This window comes from Ambystoma mexicanum, chromosome 6q (assembly GCF_040938575.1).
Source record: "Ambystoma mexicanum isolate Mex_15411 chromosome 6q, UKY_AmexF1_1, whole genome shotgun sequence".
In the NCBI taxonomy this organism is placed as follows: domain Eukaryota; kingdom Metazoa; phylum Chordata; class Amphibia; order Caudata; family Ambystomatidae; genus Ambystoma; species Ambystoma mexicanum.
In genome coordinates this window covers 198,113,896-198,131,854 of record NC_090937.1, presented here as the reverse complement: position 1 = coordinate 198,131,854, position 17,959 = coordinate 198,113,896, and the positions used below count along the sequence as shown (strand labels likewise).

Sequence of the window (17,959 nt, the reverse complement as noted above, 5' to 3'; positions counted from 1 at the left end):
ACGTCGCTAAGGGAAGCCCGGTACCCTCTTGGCAGGCTACTAGAGCCCCTAGCGCGGCTATGCTTGCAACTCTGTTCTATATGGGGGGATTACTGTGGGCCAGTTGGGGGTTGCCCACACAAGGGAGGGACTCGGGCTAGATCCGGCCGCTTTACTCACCCTGCTCTCATTCCGCAACATTGATGGTATATAACTGATAACCCGGAAGCCAAGCCCACTAGCCACTCCAATACTTCAAGGCACCATTATCACTTTCACGTCCTGACAGGCGAGAATTCACCTGGCCTTCGGAATGCCAGCCATAACATTTAGAATAGCCACCTGGAACATCCGTGGCGGCAACCAGCCGGCTAAGAACAGGAAAATCCTTCAGTGTCTCCGTAGGCACAAGGTTAACATCCCCATTCTCCAGGAAACCCATCTCCTGCCGGCATCGGAATCACAGTGGGCCATGTCCTGGGGTTGTCACAGGTACTTTTCATCGTACTCGTCCTTTGCCAGAGGGGTCGCCATTTTGATTGATAGGAGAACAAACTTTAGTCTCATTGAATCGGTGAAGGACACTGAAGGTAGGGGCCTGCTGGTGAGGGGAATAATTGCAGGGAAAGAAGTGGAGATTGTAAATTCCTACGCTCCCAACACTGATGGACCCGACAATTTCAACTGGGTGATGTCCCAACTAGGGAGGTCCAACGCAGAAACAATCATATGGGGTGCTGACCTTAACACACCGATGGACCCTACTCTAGACAAATCCCATAACACCACTGGGAATCGGTCCAAAGCCAGTGGTCAAGTTTGCGAGATATGTCAAGCGTTTGACCTGTCTGACACATGGCGGCATCACAACCGAGATGCGAAAGACTTCACATTCTACTCGCCCGTTCACAACACCAGCTCCAGGATAGACTACATCATGGCCTCCACCCATTGTCCGTTTGCCTGGGGAACGAGCCAAATCCTACCACTCACGCTATCCGACCACTCAATGGTCACACTTGACGCCTCCATGGTGGGCGCAACAGTCCCCGATTGAACTGGAGATTCAAGCTGGGTGCGCTTTCGGACAACGTTTTCGCAGAAGAACTGCGCCACGAAATAACATCCTTCATTGAGAGAAATCGAGGCTCAGTCAAGGCGACCAGCATCATCTGGGAAACGCTGAAGTGCTTTGTTGTAACGCTCACCTGATTCCCCTAGAGGCGCCGGTCTTGACTGGGCGTATACCGTATCTTCAAAGGTGATGTGTAAAACACGGCTGGCTCTTTGGGCTGGACCTCTGCACTGTATGTTTGACTCGAAGGGTAAGATGTCTGCAGATAGAAAATATGGGATTAATGAACTGGGTTATTGAATGTCTCTCTCTTCTTCCCTTTCTCTTCTCCTGTAGAACCCCGAAGGTTAACGCTCTCACCTTAGGTAAGTGAACGCCGTGCTCTCCATCTGCCTCGGGGCAGGGTGCTGTAACCAGTTTCTTCACTGGATAAGGGGAGCAGGCCTCTTGACTTCAGAGGACTGCTGTCCGTCGTTTACTGCACGAACGGTAAGTTTCAAGTAATTCTAATGTCTTTAAAGTCTTTAGTAATGATGTCTCTTGTTTTGCAGGGTTCCGGCGATGGTGGATGACGGGCTGAAGTGAGTTGAAGATGGAGCCCTTGTGATGAATAGAAGCGCCTGGAAGCACGTAAGTAAGCGCTTGTTGCCTGCTTCACGATGCGCTCTAACTGTCTTTTTATTTTGCAGGTACAAGTTCGGCGCGGCTGCAGGGTGCCGGAATACCCACTGGGTTAGATGTGGAAAGGAGTAATGGCAGGTGAGTATTAAAGTTCCCCAATGTCTTTAAGCGCACCTTGTTTTGTCTTTCAGATGCGGGATGCAGCGCCGAAGGCCTCCGGAGCGTGCGAAGAGTTGGTAAGCTTTTGTCTTTCAGATGCCGGAATGCAGTGTCAAGACCTCCAGAGCGCACGAAGAGTAGGTAAGCCTTTGTCTTTCAGAATGCAGCGCGAGGCGTCGGTGACAGCCGATGGCCCAGGTAAGTGAAGAGCCGTCACTGAAGACCGTAATGCTAACCTGTTCTTTCTTGTCTTTATAGGTGTTGCTGAAGACTGGATTCAGGATGGTAAGCCTTTTTCCTTAGGCCCAGGATCAGATGCAGAAGACACGATGAGCGTTCTGCTGCAGAGGATGCAGAATAACGCAAAGCAAGATTCATCCATCGGGTGTGGTTTAAATAGCCTCCTGTAGTGCTTAGGTGTCTCCTTCCACAGCCACGCCTAGGTAAGAAAAGAGTTCCTGCTTTCCAGAAGAGTTCCAGTGTTCTGAACCTAGGGAGTGGCTCCTGCCCCACCCAACAGGAAAAGTAGTTCCAAACAGAAGAGGATCAGAGGCTTCAACTGGCAGGCAAGTAAGCAGCATGGTCTGCTGCAGGTAAGTCCACCCAAGCATTATGAGCCCGGCGCTTCCAGCGCTGGGACTGGGCATATTTATGAGCCTGGTGCCACTGGCGCCAGGACTGGGTCCAAAGGGTCCCAATTGGGACTGGTTGGCACTCAGAACCTGGGTTATGAATCTGCTTCCAAGGGAGTTGGGAAAACCCTGACCTTTTGGAAGCAGAGATCATGACATTTGTGCGCGGAATATGTTTGGGTAAGGAAAATGGTGTACTGAAGCTGATCCGAAGTGAACTCTCCAACAGCGAAACCCGTCTGAAGGATCTAGAAATGAAGGCTACCTCAGCTCCAAGCCCACAAATTCAGGCAGAACTGAATGAGGAGCTTCAGAGGTTCAGGGAAACGGGCGAAAGGGAGCTAAAATTCCTAGGGCGGAAACACCAGATCCGACAATATGGAGAGGGTCAGAAGCCAGGAGCCCTGCTCGCCCGATTACTATCGGTGGACAAAACCCCGACCCGGGTGGAATGTGTTAAAGGCGCACAAGGGCAGCGTGTCTATGCAGAAGTGGACATCGCCAAGGCATTTCGGGACTTCTACCAGGACCTGTACAGCTCTAGAGGCAATTCGGACTCTGAATCTCTGCAAGAATACCTAGACGACACGGAGCTGTACTGCGTGGAAGCAGACCTACGAGAACCTCTTAATGCTCCGATAACGACAGAAGAAATACTAGAAGCAATAAAATCCCTCCCGAGCTCCAAGGCACCAGGTCCGGACGGACTTACCGGAGAGTTTTACAAGGCCTACGCAACTTCCCTTGACCCTCTCTTGCTACGCGTATATGAAGAATCCATTGAAAGCGGATGCCTTCCCCCAACACTACGGGAAGCCAATATAATTCTTTTACACAAAGCCGGCAGACCCGCTGACGAATGTGCATCCTATAGACCAATTTCTTTGATCAACCTGGACAATAAAATCCTGGCCAAAATTCTTGCATCCAGGCTCCTCCCCCTTATGCCAGCACTAGTAATTGGAGACCAAGCCAGATTTATCCCAGGGCGCAGCACCACCTATGGCATCAGGCGTCTGTTTGGCGTCATGGAGGCCCTGGGTCCATCGCAACAGGCAATAGCGGTGCTTCTTGACGCCGAGAAGGCATTTGACTCTGTGGAATGGCCATTCATGCTAGCAACGCTTAGACAAAAGGGTTTTGGCAACTTGTTTATTAAATTGGTGTCATTATTGTACAACGGCCCCCGATCCTATATTACACTAGGGAACACTAGATTCACATGCATTTCACTTGAACGCGGAACGAGGCAGGGATGCCCACTTTCAGCTTTGATCTTTGCTCTCATTATGGAACCCCTGGCTTCCAGACTACGCGAATTCCAAATACACAGAGGCCTCAAATTAGGCCGCCACAAAGTGATTGTCTCCCTCTATGCTGACGATGTTATATTATTTGTCAGCAATCCCCAGGAGAACCTTAACCCAGTTATGCGGGAGGTTTTAAGATTTGGGCAGATGTCGGGATTGAAAATCAATCATTCTAAATCTGTGATATTCCCTCTGACCCCTCACACGGTGCAATTCGCTGATGACCATGGCTTTAAATGGGAGAACTCAGGGGTACGCTACTTAAGTATATTTATGTCACGTAACCATCACAAGATATTTAAAGACAATTATGTCTCCACGCTCACCTCCATTCAGGAACGGGTGCACAGGTGGAAAACGCTCCCACTAACGCTGTGGGGTAATACCTCTCTTGCGAAGATGGTTTTACTCCCCAAGCTTCTGTACTTGTTTACCAATATCCCGTTACTCCTCCCCAAATCCTTCCTCCTGAAAGTCAAGGCTGCAGTCCTGGAGCTGCTATGGGCCAGTAAACCGGCGCGCGTGGCTTACGACACCCTAGTTCTGCCGACATCAAAAGGAGGCCTTGCGCTCCCTGACATTGAGAAGTACTATTGGGCATGTCAGGCACAGTTTCTAAGCCACTGGTACACAATCCACTTCGTGCGTCCACATGTGCAGGTGGAACGTGCTCTGGCCTCTCCCGACTTGCTCAGTGCCGTTATCATTAGTCAAATCCCAGTTCCGTACAACACTCTAAATACGGTCCTCTCTACGTATGCAGTCTGGAAGAAAATGGCTGCTAAGTATGGGGTGACCGTGAGATACTCCCCTTTGCTACCGATCAGGTTCATCCCGGGTGTTCCGCTCACGAATGAAAAAGTATTTTTAATATGGGCCGACAAGCTTAATATTCACTCCTTCGGTGATGTCTTCCCGGGAGGCACCTTCCCAACGCCTCAGATGGCCAAAGAAAGGGGCGGAAGCACCTCACTAGATATTTTTCTTTATTTCAGACTGCGTTATACCCTGCAAAAAATACTGCCCTCTTTTCCTGAACAACCTTCTATATGGGATCTGCTGCACAAAACCATCCAGGCTGGGGGAGAGGGGAGGCTGGTCTCAACACTTTACAGGTCCCTGGTGGCAGACACCGGGTCACCCAATGCCAGAACTCAACAAAGATGGGAATCGGACCTCCAGATGTCGATAGATGCTGGGGACTGGTCCTACATTCTATATCAAACCTAGAAAGTCACAGTGAATACACGATATAAACTAATACACTTTAATTACGTGCACGAAACGTATTACACCCCTGCCAAGAAACACCGACATCACCCTGAAGTATCGGCCCAATGTGAACGTTGTACAGCGGCGCGTGCCGACTTTTTCCACCTGGCATGGGACTGCCCCGGAATCCAGCGGTTCTGGGCCTCAGTCCTGCAGATCGTCGCCGATCTTATTGGGGAACAAGTAGCTCCGCTACCGTTGGCGGCCCTCCTCGGCCTCACAAAATACTTACGTCCCGCATCCCGCAGACTGGCAGCTCTCCTCCTGGTGCTGGCCCGTAGGCAGATAGCTATGGCCGGGGCCCCCTACCCAAAATTGAAGATTGGAAAAAAGACATTACCTATTGTCAGGATGTAGAGAGCGAATTTATGAGAACCCTACCACTGCACGCTCGACCCCCCTGACATCTGGGGGCCGTATATTACATATCTGCTAAACAGTGCAGCTCCGTCCGCTACTGAGAGCTCCTGACTCCGAAATAGATCTGTGAGATTGAAAGACACTATATATTTGTGCCTTAATGGTAATTGACAATTAACCAGGAAAGTCCTGATGCTGCTTGTTGTGGTCATGTGTGGGGTGGGGCGGCTCCGTGGTCGAACCCATGAGCGGGAAATGTTATGTTTTCTTTTCGCTTTATTCTATTCCTTTCCTTTCCCTGCCCTTTCCTCAATTCGTCCCTTTTCTCCTCTCTGTTTCGCCTTGCTACGTTAACGCACCCTGATGGTGTGCTTGTGTTTTTTTGTTGTTCTGAACATTTCAAAAATAAAGTTTAAAAAAAAAAAACTAAAAAAAACATTGCACCAAAAAGTGTTGCGTTTAAAATCAATGGGAAAATCCCATAGGTAATATTCCGGTGGAATATTTTGTGTGGTAACCACGGTCACCAGCCAGAAACTCGACAAGGGTGGACTGGACAGTGCCCCCTTGAAAACAGACCCATGGGCAATATAATTAACCCCTTCCAGTACTTCCACAATATGATGGTTTGTACTGGTTCTGTTCACAATTTAGGACTAGTAAAGTCAATGGTGACTTCACATGCCCTGGGAGACAGTAGTCAGTCCCAGGGTATGGAGTCTATGTTTGAGGGTCACTATGACACCCCTGTGTTACTGCACTGAGGGTGCTGTGTAACACATACACAAAAAATAGAAGTAACCCTATGGAGTAAAAAGAAACCCCATAGCCCATAAGCACATAAGTCAGAGACATACCTCAAATCATGCCTAAGAGTGGGAGGAAAAGAGTCTCGCTCTTAGCAGGAGAAAAAAAAAACAAAAATCCAGCAAAGCTGCTGGGGGTCTCACTAGATTTGGGAAATTAGCCTTAAGGGAATTCTCCCTAACAAGGGGAAATCGGGTTATTGGGGTGGAGAGGAGCTCCCCGCTGCCTCCCCACATTAGAAGAAGATAAAAAAGAAAACACACCCGGAGAAGGCCCTTGGGTGGCTGGAACACCGGAAGGGGATTGTGTATTCTCGCCCGCTTTTCCAGCCACCTGACTGGTTGGCTCAACTTCCCCGGCTGCAAATAAAGACTACAAGGACGAGTGTTACACTTTATTTAATTGGCAAAGAGTGCCTGGCTTCAGTCAGCTGGATCGGAGTGGATGCCAGCTTGAACCCTAGGCCCTGGGTGTATGTGTGTACTTGCTGGGAGCGACTGGTCATTGGCTCTGTGGGCCGTTTGGGAGCCTTGCTGTTGGAGCAAAGTTACCATTGGAAACAGGGAACAGAAGTGGCCAGGAGCAGCACAGAGACACTCTCCGCCCATTGGGATGCAGAGAGGATCCGCCTGCAACAGGCGCCACTCGTCTGGACTTCTGTTTTCAATACTCCAAGTACCAGCGCAACTGCTGATTAGCGATCAAGATGCTGAGGACAATGAATCAACATTGACATCGGAGCATGGGTACGTTCCAGTGTTCGCATTGAGAGACGTTCAGTACCTGGCAACAGCGACGCTGAGAACGGAGTGGACGTGTTTCACTGCTCTCGTTTTCCTGTTGCATGCAATTGAGTGAATGACTACGGCTGAGGAACTGGAGCCGACGGCTGAGGAACGGGAGCCGACAGCTGAGGAACGGGAGCCGACAGCTGAGGAATGGAGATGGCGCATATCGGAGTGTTCGTCAGTGAGCGAGAAAGATTTCCGGGTGCAAAGACACGACTCCTCAGACAGCATGGGTGGCATCCAGAACGGAGTGTGACCAGGGATTGTGAACTCCATACATAAGGTGCTATGGTATACTCCTTGACTACACATGGATTGCATTTTGATCTAGGAGGTATTGAGACTTTCCAAATGATTGATTTTGATCTAGAAGGTGCGCCTTAGATTGCCTATTTACTGATCTGCTACTTTGGTTGGTTGTTTGTGGTTCTACTGCATTTTAATGGCCAACATTCCTGTTCCTTTGTTGCTTTTACCTCAGGCAGGGGAGCCCAAGAGGCGGTGGAAGAACTGGAAGGAGTATTTTCTTACATTTGCACCAGCAGTCTGAGCCCAACTATGCCATAGATAGAAAGGATGCACAATTGTATCATTTTCTAGGGCACACTGGGAGGGAGATGTATAAAAGGTTGCCTGACCCTTGGCAACCACCTGATGGAGCAGTTAAACAGTTGAGATTAGCATTGCCAAATAAGAAACATTTTGAAGTGAAGGAGAACAAAGTATTAGCTAGGTATCACTTTGCAACCAGAGAACAACAAAAAAAGAGGAGACCAGTGAAGAGTTTGTAACAGTGTTGAGAGGTTTGGCTCAGTCAGGAAGAACATCTAGGCGATCAGTTTAGGATTACATGATAATTTGAGAGAAAAGTTGTGGAAAGAAAAAGATCTGAACTAAGATCAGGCCATACAGATAGGCAAACAAGTTGAACATACAGCACTATAATTGCAGAATCAAGGATAGAGGAAGGTGAAAAATGCCATTGTAAAAAATAAAAAAGCTAAACAAAAATAAATTAGTGATTGATTGGAATGGACAGAAACAATTTGATCGGCAAACTTGGAAATGTTTCAGATGTGGTAGTCTACAACATCTCGCTATAGACAAGAAGAACAAGTTACTCTCTTACCTGGTAACGTTCTTTCGATTGGATGGTCCGATGACGTATTCCATATCTATGACAGTAATCACCACAGCTGTGCTGCTTCGAAAAATCTTTCAGCGTCTGGGTCATGCGTCGATATGACGTCGCCCTCGAGGACCTCCTCCGACGGCCGACGTCACTGGATGTTATAAGTAGGACGCACGACGCCCGTAGCCTCAGTTGTAGTTTTTTCCCAGAACGTGTGGCACCAGTCTTCTGCCAGTCAGACCACACAAAGCCTTGCGGAAACGTAAGCTGCAATCACATAAGAAATTCTGTAGCGGGGAAGGCAGGGAGGGAGCGATATGGAATACGTCGTCGGACCATCCCATCAAAAGAACGTTACCAGTTAAGAGAGTAACTTGTTCTTCGAGGGGATTGGGTCCTCCGACGTATTCCATATCTATGACAGCCTCCCAAAGCAGTACCAATGCAAGGAGGTGGGAAAAGAATTTAGAAAACAGAAATTTAGAATGCCCAATCAAATTGCGGAGTAAAGGACCGCCTTGCCAAAGGCCAGATCCTGCCCCCGGATGGAATCGAGGGAGTAGTGACGTACAAAAGTATGTACCGAAGCCCAGATGGCTGCATCACAGATGTTACAAATAGGAACACCCCTCTGTAGGGCAGTAGAGGCAGCCATACCCCTGGTAGAATGGGCCCGTAAGTCGACCGGTGGGTCCTTACCTGCCAAGCGGTAACACTCAGATAGCCAAAATAATCCAGCGAGACAAAGTCTGTTTCGTCACAGCTTGTCCCAAACGCTTTCCAGCGTAACCAATGAAGAGTTGATCGTCCACTCTGACCCGGGACATGCGTGAAATATAAAAGCTTAACACTCTCCTAGGATCAAGCCTATGGAGCCTCTCCTCTTCCTTACCAGGATGTGGAGGAGGATAAAACACCGGAAGAACAACCTTCTGGCCTAAATGAAATTCCGACACCACCTTCGGAAGAAAGGAAGGACGAACTCTAGGGACAACCATGTACTTATGAAACACAGTGAAGGGTGGCTTAACTGAAAGTGCCTGTAACTCACTCACTCTGCGAGCAGAAGTGACCACAACCAAAAATACAAGTTTAAGAGTTAACAGTCTCAAAGGGCATGAATGCAAAGGCTCAAGCGGAGCACCCATCAGAAACTTGAGAACAAGGTTCAAATCCCAACCGGGCCCCTGGAAAGGTGACGGAGGGAACACAGTGAGCCCTTTCAGAAACTGCGAAATTAAAAGGAATTTTAAAAAAGGAACACTCTTCAGACGAGCGCTTAAATATGGACAGAGCGCCAGGTAACCTTTAACGGTACCCACTTGCAGGCCCCTGTGGGCCAAAGAAAGCAAAATAGACAGAACCAAGGGAATGTCGCATGCAAAAGGATCCACATTCTTAACCCTGCACCAGTCGCAGAACTTACGGCAACAGCAACGGTACAGGGACTTTGTTGCTGGCCGCCTAGCCGAAAGTAACACCTCCATCACGTCTTCAGGGAGGTCCCAATCCTTATATCTCAACCATTCAGAAGCCAAGCGTGAAGGTTGAGGGATCTGACCTCTGGATGGAGAACCTGACCCCCCGCCCGTGAGAGCAGATCGTCTCGGTAGGGAAGACGACGTGGAGGGCAGATGGACAAGTCGAGAAGGTCTGGGTACAACGTCCTCCGGGCCCACGCCGGAGCAATGAGGATCATCCGGGAACCGAACCTCCGCAGTACTTGCAGGATGACGGGGACTGGAGGAAACGCTTACAGCAGTGGGAATGACCACTCTACCATGAACGCGTCTCCTAAGGCTCCTTTTGGAGGAAATTACCACAAGCAGAACCTCTCGCACTTCCGTTTGGCACTGGAGGTGAAGAGATCCACTTGAGGGGTCCCCCAAAGGGCGAAGATCTTCAGGAGAATCTCCTGAGCCAACTCCCACTCGTGAGAGATCGCGCTCTGCCTGCTCAGAGCGTCCGCCGTCTCGTTTTCGTCTCCGGACAGATGAACTGCCAAGATCGAAACTTCCTGCTGGATTGCCCAGAACCAGAACTGCATTGCCTCCCTGCACAGAGGAAGTGACCCTGCCCCCCCTTTTTGTTGAGGTAGTGCATGGCCACCGTGTTGTCCGTCAGGATCAGGACATTCTTTCCTTACACAGTCAGCAGAAAAGCCTTCAGGGCTAGCCTGACGGCCCTCAGCTCCAACAGATTGATATGGAGTCTAGACTCCGACGGAGACCAACGACCGCTGACTGTCAACTCGTGAGGGATGCGTCCGTCACGATAGTCACCTCCAGCCAGGGCAGCCAAAATGGAGCCCCCCTCATCAGATTGCCTTCGTCGGCCCACCACAGAAGGTCCTGGGCGACCGAGGATGGCACCTGAGCAGGGTTCGACATCCTGCCGGAGGACTGAGACCACTGGAGCTTGAGTACCCATTGCAAAGATCTCATCTGCAACCTGGCCTCTGGCACCAGAAGAATGCAGCATGCCATGAGGCCGAGCAGTCTCAAGAACTCGAACGCTGGGAGACACTGGGCAAGATGAAACTTGTGCACCATCTGCTGAATGTGATGAGCCCTCACCTGGGGAGGAAAATACTGCCCCAGGGACGTGTCAAGCACTGCTCCGATGTATTGGAGCTTCTCAGTTGGTGTCAAATGGGACTTCTTTAAATTGAGAGAGAAGCCCAGCTTGTGGAGGGAGTGGCAGGTGACGGACAGATGATCCAGGACTTGCTTGGGAGAGCGCGCCCTGATCAACCAATCGTCCAGGTAGGGGTAGATGTGAATACCCCCTTGCCTGAGATGCGCTGCCACTACTACCATGAGCTTGGTGAAGACCCTCAGGGCGGAGGTCAATCTGAAAGGCAGGACCCGAAACTGAAAGTGCGAGTCTCCAACAGCGAAGCTCAGGTACTTCTTGTGCTTTGGATGGATCGGCACATGAAAATAAGCGTCCTTGAGGTCGAGAGACACCAACCAGTCCTGAAGTTGAAGGGCCTGGAGGACTTGAGAGAGAGTAACCATCTTGAACTTGTCCTTCCGGAGGAGTTTGTTCAAACCGCGCAAGTCCATGATGGGTCTCAATCCCCCGTCTTTCTTGGAAATCAAATAATATCGGGACTACCATCCCTTGTTCCTCTCCGCTACAGGCACCAGTTCTATGGCGCCTTTCTCCAGCAGGAATTGAATTTCCTGCGCAAGGAGCGGATCCAGACTCTTCAAAGAGAGATTCCCCAGTGGATTGTCTTGAGGCCTCTGCCGGAAAGGAAGACAGTAGCCGTGGGTTATGATCTCCAGAACCCACACATCTGAAGTAATGGCGCGCCACTCTGCAAGATGCTGCGCCAGCCTTCCCCCAACCGATGAACCATGGCACATGGCCTCATGACTGAGCTGAAGCGGTTGCGGCGTTGCCGGAGGGCAAAGAGGCAACAGCCCGAGCGGCCTTGGCACCTCGAGTACCTTGTTTTCCACCTCTGGCACTCCTATGGTGGCCCCTTTGACTGGCAGCTCCTCTCGCTTTACCAAAGGATTTATTTATTTGCATTTGTTGAGCGCACAGCAGACCGGAGACATCGTGGCACTAGTTACAGTGTTGCTAATACTTAGTTGCATATAGTTCATGTCCGTACGGTTACATTGGACGAGATATACTTTTTTTTTTTTTTTTTTTTTTTTTTTTTTTTTTTTTTTTACACACACAGATATTCAGGAGCACATGATCACGGGGTTAGTTGAATAGGGCAGTTTTGAGCTTTTTTCCGAAGGAGAAGAGAGATGTGTCAGCTCCGAGGTCAGTAGGTAGGGAATTCCAGAGTTTAGGTGCGAGGAAGGGGAAGCCTCTGCCTCCTGCTTTGGTTCTGTTGATGCGAGGTATTGCTAGTTGATTTGTGTATTGTGCTCTTCTTAGTCTTGTGGATTGATATCTACCTATCGTGTCAGATAGGTAAGAGGGAGCTGTGAGGTTGATGCATTTATGGGTGGTTGTGAGAATTTTTAAAGGAGATACAGTCTTCGACTGGGAGCCAGTGAGCTGCCTTTCTGGCTTGTGTGATGTGTTCTCTTTTTGGTATGCTGAGGGCTGCTCTGACAGCGTTGTTTTGGGTTGTTTGGAGCCTAGATATGTTTTTTTGGAGGTGCCGGCTAGGAGCGCAATACAATAGTCTAGTTTGGCTCCTATCGTTGCTCGGGCGATGGAAAGGCAGTTATCCTTGGTAAGGAATGGTTTTATTGCATTAATGAGTTTAGTACTCAGTGCTGAGGCCGAGACTATGGCGCTGACTTGTTTGTCTATGGATAGTGTGGCGTCTATGTGAACCCCCAGAGTTTTGACTGAGGATAGGACTGGGATGATTCAATTGTCTGTACAGTGGATTGAGGTTGGAGAGGCTGGATTTCTGTCCTAGAATGAGGATTTCGGTCTTGTCCCCGTTCAAGCAGAGGCCGTTGGTAGCCATCCATGCTTGTATGGTAGAGTAGATTTGCTGTAGGGTAGAGGTGTCTTGGTGATAATTCCCTGTCAGGGGGAGGAGAACCTGCGTGTCGTCGGCGTAATTTGTGTAGGTGATCCCCAGTGCGTCTAGTTTATCAAATAGTGGCTTTGTAAAAAGATTATAGAGCGTGGGGGCAGTACAGGAACCTTGTGGCACACCACAGTGGATGATGGAGGGTGCTGCATGTGCTGTGTTAGAGAACACTTTCATGGCTCTACCCTCTAAGAATGATGTTACCCACGATGCTGCGTCATTTGAGAAGTGTGCCGCGTGTGTCAGGTGACTGGTAAGAGTAGTGTGGTCTATCAGATCAAACGCAGCTGAAAGGTCAAGGAGAAGGAGGAGGGCGGGCTTGCCTTTATCTAGGATGTTGGTAATTTTGTTTTTTAAGTCTAGAAGGGTGGTTTCAGTTCCATGTCCCTTGCGGAACCCAGATTGTCTTTTACCTAGGATTGCGTTAGATTCAAGGTATAGTTGAATCTGTTTGTGGGCGGCCTTGTCAAGTAGTTTCAGGAGGAATGGGACTGTGGTTATGGGTCGGTAGTTGTTTGGGTTAGCAGGGTCTAGTGTCAGGTTTTTTTAAGAGAGGGCGTACCCAGGCCTCTTTAAGGCTGTCTGGGACTATGCCTGTTTTGAAGGATGCATTGATGAAGGCTGTGAGAAGAGGGGCGAGTGGTTCTGCACAATCTTTGATGATTTTAAGGGGGGCATACATCACCCTTGCATTGTGAAGGTTTGAGGTGTCTGAGGATGTCAGCGTCAGAGATTTCGGTAAATGCAGGTGGTTTATTTTTGTAAGCATGGCTGATTGAATGCCTGTACACCATGCCTCGTCTTTGACGATCTCATCAGGGCATGTAGGTGGTACGGTTAGTTCTTTGAATATATTGAAAAGTTCTTTAGAGTGGGAGTTGGCATTGGAGATGCGGTGGTTGTTGGCTTCATATTTAGCAAGGAAGATTGCGTCTTTGTATTTTTTTGCTATGGATTTGAAGTTAGCTTTTGTGGTATCGCAGGGGTTAATCTGCCAATTTTTGAGCGCTAAGCGTTTGTCTTTGCGCAAAGTCTGGAGTTCCTCTGTGAACCAGGAATTGGAGTGGAAGGATTTTTTTTTCTTTTTTGTTTTCCAAAGGGGCAAAGGTGTTGACAGCCATTATGATGGTGTCTTTGAATATTTCTGCGAGGATGTTAGGGTCAGCGGAGAATGGAGGTGTTAGGCATGGCAGATTGAGGAGTGTACCGATATTGTCAGCGGTGATTTTTTGGCACTTCTGGCTAGGGTCTCAGGTGCTTTAGTAGGCACTTTAGCGCTTAGTGAGACAGGGATGTCAAATAGGAGAAGGTTGAGTTCTGTCCATGGGAGGCTAGTATTGGAGGTGATGGCTGTGTTACAGTTGTGGTCTATAATCCAATCTAGGGTGCGTCCTTTAGCATGAGTAGGCGAAGTGATCTTTTGAGAGAAGCCTAGGTCTTGGAGGTCTTTGGCTAGAGAGATAGCATTTTTGTCCTTAGGGTAGTTGAATCCTAGGTTAAGGTCACCTATAAGTAGTGATTTTGTGGATTTTTTAAGGTAGTTTCCTAAAAGGTGATTGACTTGACCTATGAAATTGGTGGTTGGGCTGGGAGGACGATATACAGTATGAATATTTATTGTGCTATTTGGAGAGAGTGATAATTTGACTGATAGGATGTCAATAATTTCTTCCTCTTGGTGGGGTACGGTTCTGATAGAGAGAGTTTCTTTATGAATAATGGCTACCCCCCTCCTGTTCTGGCTATCCTATCTTGTCTAAGGATGGCATACCCTTGTTGTACGGCTAGAGAGATTGATGAGTAATAACGAAAGGAACGTCCCCTCCATTGCTGTCCCCTAGGACGAAAAGGCAGAGGTTGTCGAACTGCAGCGCCCAACGACTTCGCTGCAGCTTTTGAGGTCTGCAACCTCTCAAGGCTCTCATCAGCCTTGCTGCCAAAAAGATGTTCCCCGTCAAAGGGCATGTTGAGGAGCCAGGCCTGCACATCAGGAGCAAACCCCGACTTCCGCAACCACGCAAACCTTCGTACGACGGTGCTCGCCACGATGGACCGGCTGACGCAATCTGTCATGTCCAAACCTGACTGAACGGCCTCACATATGGCATCCTTGCCATCCTGAACCATGGCAAGGAAACCATCCTGTTCGTTCACTTTGGGAATATGTTCAGCCGCTGAGGAAACACAGTTCCACAGAGTGTGCGTGAAACGTGACAAGGCACATACGGAGTTGGCCGCCTGAAGCGCCATACCCCCTGAAGAAAACACTTTCTTCGCCCAGCCGTCAAAACGCTTGTCGTCCCTATCGCCTGCTTTGCCAGGGCTGTAGCCGCCTGCACCACCAAACTCTCCTGAGTGGGGTGCTTGGACAAGTAGCAGGGGTCGCTACTGGCTGGGCGGTATTTTCGTGGCAAAGACTTGCCCACTGCCGGGAGACTTTCCGGAGCAGTCCAAGCCGCCGCCACCCTCCTCTGTAGAGCCATATAAAACGGCAGTACCAGGTCAGTTGGTGGACCAAGGTCGAGGATATCCCAAGTACTCGGTGACCCTTGACATAAGGCGCCGGTACGAGGAGTCGGCATGAGTGCCAGGCTCAGGCCTACAAAACTCCACCTCCGGTGAGGTGTCCAACCCACTAGCATCGTGCAGGGACTGCCTCAGGTCCTCAAATTGGCTATGGCCCGAGAGAATCTCGTCTGGCACCGTATTAGGAACCATGCCATCCTCAGAGCCCTCATCCACCTCTGAAATAAACTCAAGATGGCGGTAAGAAGGCACAGAATGTGAACCAAAGCCATGCTTGACTTTGGCCATAGCCTTTCTAGGGGGTTCCATCGAGCCTCGGGGTACCCCCGTCGGCACAGCCTCGAAAGGAGTCAAGGGCATCGAGTGAATCGGCGTTGACGCCTAATGCGGCGCCAACCGCATCGATGGCGTCGACACAGGCCTCGAGGCCGGAGCCCCGAACGTGTCCTTCGACAGCCTGGGCGCTGATGGCGCCGACGACTTCTTCGGAGGCGGGGCCTCGAAAGAGTCCGTCGACGACCTCCGCGCCACCGGCGTCGACGTCTTCCTCGAAGACATCACAGGTTCACACGGTCTCGAGCGCGTCGAGGACCTGGACCGGACATGACGAGAACGATTCCCCTTGTCCGAGCAGGACCTCTCCCGCAAATCGTGCGGACCACCCGAGACCGAAGTCGTGCGAGCGGTGTCTTTCGACCGATCACGACCGACCCCACTCGGAGGCGCAGACGGACCGGTGCCCTGCGATTCGAGAATCGCTAACATTTTCTTCCCAGAGGAAGCCCATTCCTCCGGCGTCGCCTGCTTGGTAGGATAAGCGACCCGCCGACGGGCGGAGTCCTCGGAAGACCGATTCCGAGGCGACCGATGACAGCGTTCCGGGAGTGCCTCGAAGAGGCAGAGGAGTGGCGGGACAGACTCCAGGACCGAGACCCACTGGACTTCCGACGACGACGCAGAGAGTCGCCTCTCGAATCGTCCGTCGAAAGCCCCGCAGACCTCGACTTCTGTGGCTTAGACACCTTACCTGCCGAAAACTTCTTCTTGCGCTCCAGCAAGGCTTTAGACGTGAGCGACTGGCAGTCGACACAGTCATCCGTGTCATGCGCCTCCCCGAGGCACCAGAGGCAGGCATCGTGTGAGTCCGTAACCGACATCTTGGACCCACAGTCCCAGCACTTCTTAAATCCCGGACGCGGGGTGGAAGACGAGGTAGACATCCTTCATGAAGAAGAAACTTCACAAAACGAACAGGTTCGAAGAACCGAGAAACAACAGAAACTCCAAAAGAGTCGAGGCGCGCCGAGATCCCCGAAGCGAACACGTTTGCGGAAATAACGGTTCTGAGGCTATGGGCGTCGTGCGTCCTACTTATAACATCCAGTGACGTCGGCCATCCGAGGAGGTCCTCGGGGGCGGCGTATCGACGTCATCGACGCAGAAAGATTTTCCGAAGCAGCACAGCTGTGGGGATTACTGTCAGATATGGAATACGTCGGAGGACCCAATCCCCTCGAATGTAATGTACTGCAGTGTATGTTGAGTGCAGGCTCTGTGGCAGGAGGGGGCCATCTAGCCAAATGTTGCAAATTGGTCTCAAGTCGAGGTGAGAGCATAAACGAGAATGAGTGTGATGAGAAATACTTTGAGCTGGGAACGCTTGTCGACCTGGGAACGTAAGGGTGTTTGTCGAGCATACATGTAGTTGATGCAGTTCTGGAGACCAGGCTAAAGAAATCCAGATCAGTCATTAAAGTCAATGGAGTTGATATTTTAATGCTAATAGACAGTGGGTCCGATTACACTCAGTGGGAACGACACGTGGGAAGCCCAAGTAACAATGTTGTGAATTTAAAGAAGTTAATTAATGTAATAGCTAACTGATATGGGGAAAACACATTGAGATACATGCAAATCTAATATTTCAAGGGAAGAGTACCACAAGCAGTGTCTTTGTGACAAACATTGGGAGGAAATCTGCTGTTGTGGGGGTGTCCGGCTGCGTTGGAGATAAAATTAGATCCCAATGCCAAAGAAAAAGTATATACCAAGGAGGAAGACGATGCGATGGTGGAGAAGGACGTGGGAGTTTGTGAAATTCAAAGTTGAGTGGCAGGTGTAGATGAAGACAAAGTTGCCGGTCTTTAAGGATTTATTTATAAGAGCAAGGTTAATGTTAAAGGATATTTGTACCGCACACTATCACCACCGAAGTGGTCCCCTGGCGCTCTGGCGGCTCTGAAAAGGGATTAGGGTGGGGGATGGAGGAGAGGGAGTTAGTGGTAATAAGCTGGAAAAGTGCAAGAGAGCAGTGATGTGCTGTTGGCCGCCTCAACCCAGTTAACACTATTGGCTAGGCTTGGGGTGTTTTCCGGTCGGTAGCCGTCGTGTGCTGGTATCAGGTATTAATATCGCCACATATATGGTCACCGTAAATAATATCGCAGAGATAATATTTGGGTGACCATATATGTGGCGATAGGGGCAAAAAAAAAAGTTCCATGCAATAATGTCGCCACAAAAAACGACAATTTTTCGGCGATATTTTTGTATGGCGATATTTTTGTGGCGACATTATTACATGGAACCCGTGTGCTGTTGTGCGAGTATGTGTGGTTTGTTTTGTTGTTGCAGTGTAGTGAAGTTTGTGCGGATTGTTGTGTTATAGGCTTGTGGTTGTGCTTGGTTACAGTTTGAGTGGTGTATGCAGAGGGGTGAAATTGTTAGTGGATTGGTTAATTGACATTGCAAGGTGCTAAACTTCCACATTCTCTCC

At 49.7% G+C, this 17,959-nt stretch overlaps 1 protein-coding gene across 2 annotated transcripts in view; it reads right to left on the bottom strand.

Moving 5' to 3' along the window:
* The window catches only part of HSDL2 (hydroxysteroid dehydrogenase like 2), a 732,267-nt gene that overhangs the window by 601,581 nt on the left and 112,727 nt on the right, over window positions 1–17,959 (bottom strand). The window lies entirely within an intron of this gene.